We start from the raw sequence: 9,887 nt of genomic DNA, 5'->3' as shown, positions 1-9,887 counted from the left end.
ATCAAAAATATGAGGAAACAGACCTAAAAATATGAGGAAATTGATCAAAAAAAAAAGGAAACCATTCAACTCTAAATATTGGGAAACGGATACAAAATATTCGGAAATCCCTCAACAATTCTGAACTTTTGAGGGATTTCCTTGAATTTCTAAAAAAAAACGGAAATAATTTTTGATCCGTTTCCGTGTTGAGTCGTTTCCGTGTTGAGGCGTTTCCATGTCACCCTTCCTTCACTTCGGTCTCTTCCTTCGCTTAGGTCTCCTCCTCCGTTCCCATCCCTTCATCCTTTGCTTCTGTCTCTTCCTCAGCTCCAGTCTCTTGCTCAGTTCCAGTCTCTTCCTCAGCGTCCCTGTCTTCCTCAGCATCTGTGTCTTTCCCAGCGTCTGTGACTTCCTCAGCTCCTGTCCATTCTTGCACTGTCTGTATCTCCGGTATCTCTTCCTCCGCTCCCATCTCCTCATCTTCTTCCATTCTCTCCTACAAAGTATTAACAGTTGAATTATAAAAAATGCCGTTATTATGTATTTAGAGACAAGCTATGCTGTTTACTGTGAAAAGTATTAAGAAAAAAATTAAATGCACCATGTTGTAAAATATATGTCAAGATTATCTAGAAATACACTTTGAAATATTTTCTTAAAAAGCATTCCATTTTTACAGAAATTAGGTAATTGATATTTTATCATTACTAAATCTTTTCCTAACCAACTTGATGGGATGAATTGATTTTAAGTTTTATAGTTTCAGTTCAAGATATTATTTACTTCACACTGTAGCCCATTCCAAAAAAAAATAAAAATATTTATTTCATATTAATTTGACAAAGCATCCTTAAAAGATACATAAATATAGAGAAATGCATGATTTTATTTCTTCCAGACAAATATATTGAAATATAATAAATAACATCTTAATGTAACTATCTAAGGAATCAGACTCGCATACTGGAATAAGTTACAACAGATTTGTGCAGTTTGGCGCCATGAGTCGTGTGAGTTTCGGAAACACAAAACCTAGATAACGTTTTCTTTAGGTTCGTGTGAACACTCTCTGATCTGAATCTTGTTTAGGAACTCTTCTTAATGAAATTATATGATGTGGCCTGTCCATCCAAATGAGAGATTCAACTTAAACTTTTCCTTCACATATTCCTTCACAACCTTGTTTTTGCTTTGGTTATCAATGTTAAAATTTAGATCTTACGGAAACTTCTATTTAAAACAAATTTACACTGTAATAAAATTATTTCCAAGAGTATTTCCTGAATTTTTTCTATAAATTTGCTTATGCTAGTTGATGAGGTTGGAGAGAGGTTCATTCTAAAATAAACCTCAACAACTGAATAATTTTTAATTTAAATAATATTTGCTATCTTGCATTTCTAATCTGTAAATAAATAATTTTAAATTACTTAATTTAAACATTAAAGGAAGTATATATTTTTTGCCAGTGTTTAATAATTTAAATTCTAGATAACTCTGATTTTCTAATCTTTAAATCTTTGCAACCCAATATCTTAAACATTAGATTTACTTCAAATTCTGTTTGATGAAATAATCTAAATTTGAAATATCAAAGGTTTACATAATTAGTATGCAAAGATATAGGGAATAGAAAATTTCAGTTTGTGGCAAAGGCTCAATTCCTTCTGAAGCATATTTACACAATTATTCATAAAATGATTTATAAACTTTACCTGCTGAAAACCTTTTTCAGTAAAAGCAGGAGAGGTTGGAATTCTTGAAAATCATGTTTTATATATTCATCTAATTCATTCAATGTCTTCAAAAGCTTGAAACTATTTTTTCCGTCTAAACCTGCACCATTGTAACCATGCCAAAAAATCCCGTTCTCAGTAAACCAAGTTTGAAGAGATGGCTGAACTTTCATGATATTTACAGTGTTGGTTACAATATTCATTAGCAAATGAAGTTCAGGGACAGGAACAACTTCCAAAACCAGTTTTTCATCAGGTTCATTCAACAGAACAGGATTTATAACATTCTTGTGATCCTTCATGTTCTTTTCCTTCATCCTGCATCTATACAAGAACAATAATTCTCTCAAAGACCATCAAATGTTCTTAATTCTCCTCTCTCATTAAGCTTCCCCTCACAATACAAACAACTGTACATTACCCCATGGGCAGACAAACCAAGAATGGTATTAAGTAATTTCAAATCGCAAGCTAGGTAGCATTTCAAACTATTTAGATCAGTTTTGTTATAGAGTACATACATGTTGTGATGATTTTCTGAACCTCCTTCGACCAATCCAAGAACAACTACTTTATTTACTCCAGAATATAGTTCATCTGGATCAAACAGACTCATAATTAACTTTGGTGATCCCTTTCCCCCATCTATACCTTTTCTTACAATAGCTTTCATAACATTTTCTCCGTTTTGTAAAACAAATCAAGAGAAGTTGACATTGAAATAATATTTTCAGGAGAGATTGATTGGAGAGCTGATCTACCCAAGTCACTGCTACAACTTGAAGCTATGGAGTCAATTACAACTTGTGGTAGATCATGCTTTCTTTTTAGATTAAAGAGAGTCTCCGTTTTGATCATCTTTTTTTCTGAACGCTTTTCAAAGTTCAGACTTATTGGCTTTCCTGTTATTGTTGCAAGCTTAATAGTCTGCTCATCATTGTTCTTCAGTACTTTAAGAGATTTAAAAATATCCTATTCTCCCATTTCTGATTGCTGTGGAATAACAAGTTCTTCAGGTTGCTCACCAAATCTTCTTTAGAACAGGGATCTCGGATACCTGGGCCCACTTCTTGAAAACATTTTCCACATAGTTTAGAGGGACTGAGATCATGTTTTTCTTCTGGAAGAAATAATTCTCGTAAATCTTGAATATTAAGATTCATTCTTCTATCACTGACTAATATACAAATAGGGCATTTACAAGGTTCACTATCATCTCCTTTAAACCTTGGCATAAGATTAAACCTCTCCTGAGTAATGGTCCAGTTATTCAGAGTTTCTGCTGATAGTTGGTTGAATTTCTCCAAGTTATAAAGGTTTTTCTTACACGTCAGGCATATTCCCTCAGGTTTGGACAAACAATCGTCTCTGAACTCTTAATATGTTTCTTTACTAATTGTTGTAAACCCTGAGTTTTATTTGGTCTATAGCAGAATTTTAAACGCAAGAATTAACTCTCTTAGTTCATATTTATTAATTCAATAATTGTACTAATAGTATATTTATATTTAGGAGATTAATATTCAGCTTTCGGATCCACCTCGGTCCCAAACGACATCAGGAGCTCCGCCCTTCTCAGCATCAGCAAGGACATGTGGTCAACAGTTCCACCTTCATCCTCCAATAGAGTTCCTCCTTAGATATCCTCCTATGCACCTGAGATGCAACTACAATTAATTGATGTAGGCTCTGCCAGGCAACATCTATCTGACCCTTGATCCTTTTCCAGTTACTTATAACTACACCTATCCGGCCTCCGCCTGGTTTGAGGCCAAGTCTCATCCACAGGAGGTCGTCCTCGTCTGCATCCTCAGGCTTATCTTCTGGGTCAGGGGAATCTACAATAGGATCCTCCGTCTGGGGGTCACCTCCTTCTGGCCCTCTCCTATCCAGATCATTCCCTCCTTCATCTACAGGTCTCTCAGACACATCATCAGCAGGCAGGACCCAAACTACAGCCCCATGGTTTTAATGGTCACCACCCCCCCTGGGAGTAGGGTGGTCGTAATCTCTATTATAGCTTTTATTAACCCTTTGTGGTATTGTTAATTACTTAACTATTAATATACTTATAATCAATCAAGAATTATTTATCTTTGTATACTAAGCTATTGGTCTTGCTTAGTGTTACAGAGCTATCTTATCTAGCTTTTCGGAGCTATTGACTTTGCGGAGCTATTAACTTTATCTGGCGTGCATTGATTATCTCACTTGAGATCAGAGATAAACAATGCCACAAACTCTAATCCGTTGTTATTTATAATAAAGCTTTAGCAACTTTTATGGTATTTTAGTTACTTTGCTATTGATATAATTATTAACAATCTAGAATCAGTTATCTTTATAAATAGCTTTATTAAGCTATTTGTCTTGCTTAATTATATAAAGCTATTTAATTTTGCTTAGCGGAGCTAAGGATCATCTTTATACAAATAGCTTTACAAAGCTATTTGTCTCATCTAGCTTTGCAGGGCCAAGGAGCCGGCTTAGCTTTACGGAGCTATTTATCCTGCTTAGCTTTACAGCGCTATTTATCCGGCTTAGCTTTACAGAGCTATTTATCTCATCTAGCGTTGCAGACCTATGTATGATGTTTAGCTATGTAGAACTATATATTCTAGTCTGTTGATGTAGAGCTAGATATTTATTTGAGGAGCTATAGATTGTATTTAGCTATGCAGGATTATATATCCTTGTCTATCTATGCTAAGATAGATATATATAACTAGCTATTCAGAGTTGAATATGTATGTCAGGCTATGTTATGCTAATAGTCTGAGTTATGAATTGGTAATAGTGGGGAGCTGCACTTGACCTAAGGTAGAAGATTATATTAATATTATAATTATTTCTACTAGTAATAGTAATAGATAAATGAGTGTGAACGAAAATTGTTTCATATTTCCCCGAAACCCTAGCACTAACCTGTACTTATACCAATGCAGTCCCAAATTACAATTAAGTTATAAATACATATCTTACCTCTTCTATTTAACTGGCCTCCAATTCTGAGCATCTGTGAGCTAACCACTTTAAAGACATGAAACCATGATGAGGCAAATCTTCCTCCAGCCAATCCAATCTTTTTCTTAATTAAATGGTATTGACTACTCGGACTTCTCTTCTTAATTTTTTTTTATTTTCTTTATGGAGTACATTTTTACTCAATTTGCTAATTATTCTTACATGGCATTATCTTTCAATAACTCAACACTAATTTCTTGATATAATAAATTAGTTAACACATTTTTTACTTAACCAAGTTTTTTAGGAAACCTATCCTGCTCCTATACAAATTTAGCCAAGTTAATAGTTTGTTCATGACCAAAATCCAGAAAAGAATTCAGATCCAGATCCAGAGCTGAAAACTTTAGAATGAGATATGTTTAATCCTGTTAGCTTAATTAGAGTATCCAATGTACACACTCTTGATTAATTATTCTTAACCTTTTTTGGATATCCCTACTGTATAAAAGTTACATTTAATAACAATTACAGATACAACGCTATATCACTTGAACTAATATCTGATTGAATTAAAGTCAGCTGTTCACAAGCCGGCTTTAAGAGCATTTAAGCAAATATAAATTTAATCATGTTATTATGAACTTGCTCAGGTTGGTTTGTTAAAATTAAATTTACTGAATTTTTTTTAATAAAGCAGATTATTATATTTTTTGTTTTATGTCTTTGCTAAACCTTGATTTATCATTCAGAAATTTGGACATATCTGAAATAACTCTTTTTCAATAGTTCAGATTTTAGATTGAGAGTAATTTTTTGTTGGCAAGATTTTCCAGATATGGTTCAGGTACTAATATGCCAACTGTCATCAGGGGAGCTTTTTATCTGCATTTGAGTCCTTCAAATGGAGAAGAATAAGTCACTTAAAGAAAATTATAAAAAAAATAATTATAATTTTATAAAATTATTTTCAAAAACACTTTTTCAGGGGTATTAAAGTAAAATTATTACAGAAGAAATCATTTCCTGGATATAGGATCCCAAATCTTCCAAAGATGAGAAAGCAGGTTATCTACCAAGATCCAGTTCGATATGAACTGATGATGATCTCTAACTTTTATTCATAAAGCAAGATTTACTGGTTTGATTTCATTGCTACGGAGTGCTAAAACCCCATTAATAGTTCGTGACATTAGTGTTTCAATGACAAGTTTTTTAAACTAACATTTTTGTTTATGATTGTGGTTTCACTTCATCATCTCAAGCTATGCGAGATATGGTGACTGCTGACTAAAGGGAGGGAGGGAACCCCTGAACGCCATGAGCCTCCACTATGCAGACACAAGCCTCCCAGATTTGCAAAGCAGACAGAGCCTCAGCTATGCAGTATTAGGCATACGCAATACATCAAAATGTACCTGTATAATACAGGAGGTTTTTATAAAATTGCGTGTTAAATTTAATTATAAGATTTTCACAAATTATTCAACAAAGTGGCATGAGAGATTTTTAAAAAATGATAAGTTATTATCAATTAGCACAAATAGCACCTAATTATGACTAATAAAGTGGTAATAACTTAAACATTTTTTAAACGATAAGGAAAATATTTAGAGAAAAAAATTTGAATTGAATTGAATTTCATCTTTTATAATCTTTGATTTAAGTCATACCTTATTTGCAGTGCTTAGGATCCGGATCCACAAAAATATGCGGGTCAACTGATCCAGACCCTAAAATATCAACCAAAAACTGCAAAAAAACCTTTATTACTTGTATATCATATAGAAATGACCTGGATCCAGATCCAGATCCATTTTTTTCCAGTGTGGATCCAGGATCCGGATATGGATCTGCATCAAAATTAATTGGATCCTAAGCACTGCTTTTTTGTAGTTCAACTAAGTCTAGAAAATTTGTATTTTTTAAATTTAAATTTTTTAAATCTTAACATTCTTCAAAAAAGGTATCGATTAAATCAAAGATTATAACAAAACAAACTAAGTTTACTCAAGAAATATTTATCCAAATATCTTCCTTTCTGCGTAAGAAATTTATAAAGTTTTAGTATAAATCTTATAAACCACTTTAAGAGTTCATTTATAATTCTAATCATGACAATCAAAAAATTTGTAATCTTTAGTAAAATTCTTATGCGACTACGTCAAAAAAAAATTGTTAACATTTTTGATTACAAATAAAAACCAAGATTTTTGAAAAGCTGTGCTGTAGAGTGTATGCTTATTTACTGCATAGCAGAGGCACAGTCTGCATAGTGGAGGCTTGGTCTGCATAGTTAAAGCTTGGTCTGCATAGTTAAGGCTCGATCTGCATAGTTAAGGCTGGTCTGCATAGTTAAGGCTCGATCTGCCTAAAATTACTGGAAGGCTCATGTCTGCATAGTGGAGGCTCATGGTGTCTGGGGATTCCCTCCCTCCTCAGGCTGAGGTACTTTACAACTTTTTAAAGTAAACAAAAAAAAAATTGAAATTGTAATAACATGACAAACTTTTCCATTTTTATAAAGCTCTGACTGTACTATTACAAATATGCAGAGTTTTGAAAAATCTTACCAAACTTGGTTTGCAATGAAGAAAAACTAAAACTGCCCAGCTAGCCAAATTGCGCAAAAAGAGCACAATTTAAGTGTCACTTTTCACATTTTTACATAAATTTTGCGTAAAATCATACACTTAGCTACGCAAATTTATTGGTTTTTGTTTACGGTAGAACAAGGAATATATTTGTCAAGGTTACAAAAAAGGGGAATTTTTTTGAAGTTTTTAGCTAATATTTCAACGTACAAATTTTACTTACTGAGAATTTAAAACTTTCTGAAAACCGGAAACGGACCCAAAAAATGAGGAAAAGGATCGAAAATATTGGGAAATCCCTCGACAATAAAAGACCCTATAAATTGAGGAAACAGATAAAAAACAAAGGGAAATTCCTCTAAAATTTGGATTTGAACGATTTCCGATCATTTTTGAAAAAACAGGAAACGCCTCAAAAAAATTCATTTTGGGAAGGTTTCTGTTTTTATTGGGTCTGATTCTGTGTTGAGGCGTTACCATAGCACCAATTTTGAGACCATGTCATGTACTGTTAAAAAATATTGTGAAAAAACCCAGAACAAGCACATTAAATTCTTGAGATGAAAGTTTTGTTAAAGGGGATTGTGTGATTTTTTTGATTTAATCTACCTTTAATCCCTTCAGCTTGATCTTCAATCATCTTCTTCAATCCATTTTTGCTAGCTTTGAATTTGCATGATCTGAAAATAATAAATTATTTAGTGCGGAGACATACAGCTATAGGTGCAAGTAAACTAACTAATAGTTATAATCCTGGTGCATCTGATATGCAGCCATTATCTGGCCCATTACCAGTTCAAGAGCTTGAGTTGACCCTCCCGTCGACCCACCCCTCCTCCTAGCCACTGCAGCGCACGACCTCCGCCCTCCTCTCTTTCTAGGTCCTCCAACTCCTCTCCAACCTTCTCTCCACTATCCTCTCCCTGCAAGAATATCCTTATTACACGGTATCAGATGGCTTTCATGCACAGAAATGAAAGATCTAATGAAGTAGACATATATGAAGTTAAGTAGACATATTTAGGTTATCAATTTTCATAATGTACAACAATTCTTAGGGCACTGAATTTAATACTTTTTTATGTATTCAACTTACAGAGAGAAACTAAATGAGAGCATTTCAATAAGAAAATTCATTTCAGCTTTTTAGAAATAGAAAGTGTCAAAACATAATATTGTACACTCAACTTTCACATTTCAATTTTAAGAGAGAAAGTTTAATTATTAGAAAAACTAACATGTTGAACTTTGGTGCTCAGTTTTCAGAGAGCAAAATGATGATTATAGCATGATAATTGATAATTGATAATTATAATATGATAATTAGATAATGAAAATTTGGTAAGGTGACAATTTTAATAAGGACAATGTGGTAATGCCAATTTGGTTAGCTTTCAAAAGTGTCAATTTAATAATGACAAAATTGTAACGTCATAAAAGTACCAATTTGGTAACTACAAAAAGTGTCACTTTGGTAATAAAAGTAACTACAAAAATTGACAATTTGTTGATAAAAGAAAAATTAAATGGAATGTTTAACAATTTGCTGTTACTCACATTATTTAGGTTAGGTTAAGACAATTTCTAGACCGAGCGCTGTGATCTATTAAAAGTTTAATAATGTGCTGTTGCTCTCATTATTTAGGTTAGGTTGGACTGAGCGCTGCTGCTAGAAGGGGCTAGGGGCCCGAGTGCTGCAGACTATTAAATGCTAAATAATATGCTGTCTCTCTCAATATTTTGGGGTAGGTTAGGTTAGGTTAAGACAATTTAGGGACAGAGAGCTTTTTTTTTAGACTAAAAATAAATTAAATTATTTACCCAGGCCATTGTAATTCCCGTTGTAGACATGCTCTAGGAATAACTAACACGGATTTTCTGTGTTGAGAATATATAAATTTAACATGTGCAAATTTCATAATTCCTCAGAACAGCATTCCGATTTGAAACCTTTACTGTTTCACTGGTGTTGAGATATGGATTAATGTACTAGAATGATCAGATATGTAAGATATTTAAACTAAGTATGCAGCAGAATTCTTCTTTCACCTATATTTATTTTCGCCTCCGGTTCCTAATCAACTAATTAGTTGATTATAGATATTTTTACATTTATCTCGTTGTTAGTTACTAATTTAAAAACTTATTCACCGCCTAATATTTAGCCTTGAATTAGCGCTCAAACTTATGATTTACAGATTCTTCAAAAGCTTTATACGACTCAAAGGAAAAATATCAAAATATCAAAGGTTAAATGTTCCAATGCCTATTTATGGGTGTGCAAAAGCAGTACGATTCATTTCGGTCTACAAGCTAAAAAATGTAAACACAGCAGGTAAAAATCATAACAGATAGTACTACAAAGTGTTTAAGATAATAGTAGAAAAGAGATAAGAGAAGAGTAGAAAGATATAGGAAAACAGAAGAAAAAAGAACAAAAATAGAAAAAAAGAGATAAGAGAACAGAAGAGTAAAGAAAAGAGATAAGAGTACAGAAAACCGGAGAAAAAAGGAGAGATAAAAGTAGAGAAGAACAGATAAGAGAAAGCGTAGAAAAGAAAATAGAGAACAGAAGAGCAGAAAAGAAAAGCGAGAACAGAGGAGAAGAGAA

At 33.0% G+C, this 9,887-nt stretch overlaps 1 long non-coding RNA gene across 2 annotated transcripts; it reads right to left on the bottom strand.

The window, feature by feature from the left end:
• Window positions 1-190: 190 nt before the first annotated feature.
• On the bottom strand, window positions 191-8,193 carry LOC111715556 (uncharacterized). Of its 2 annotated transcripts, XR_002768252.1 has the most exons (4): window positions 8,069-8,091; window positions 7,886-7,956; window positions 4,701-4,806; window positions 191-478 (listed from the first exon to the last, which is right to left on the bottom strand). It is a non-coding gene; the product is annotated as an uncharacterized LOC111715556 (long non-coding RNA). The 2 variants fall into 2 exon arrangements; XR_002768251.1 differs by having other exon boundaries at window positions 7,886-8,193.
• Window positions 8,194-9,887: the final 1,694 nt, after the last annotated feature.

The sequence above is a fragment of the Eurytemora carolleeae genome, unplaced genomic scaffold (assembly GCF_000591075.1).
Source record: "Eurytemora carolleeae unplaced genomic scaffold, Eaff_2.0 scaffold1814, whole genome shotgun sequence".
NCBI classification, from domain to species: domain Eukaryota; kingdom Metazoa; phylum Arthropoda; class Copepoda; order Calanoida; family Temoridae; genus Eurytemora; species Eurytemora carolleeae.
Note: the sequence above shows the minus strand (reverse complement) of the source record. Positions and strands in the feature narration are given on the sequence as shown.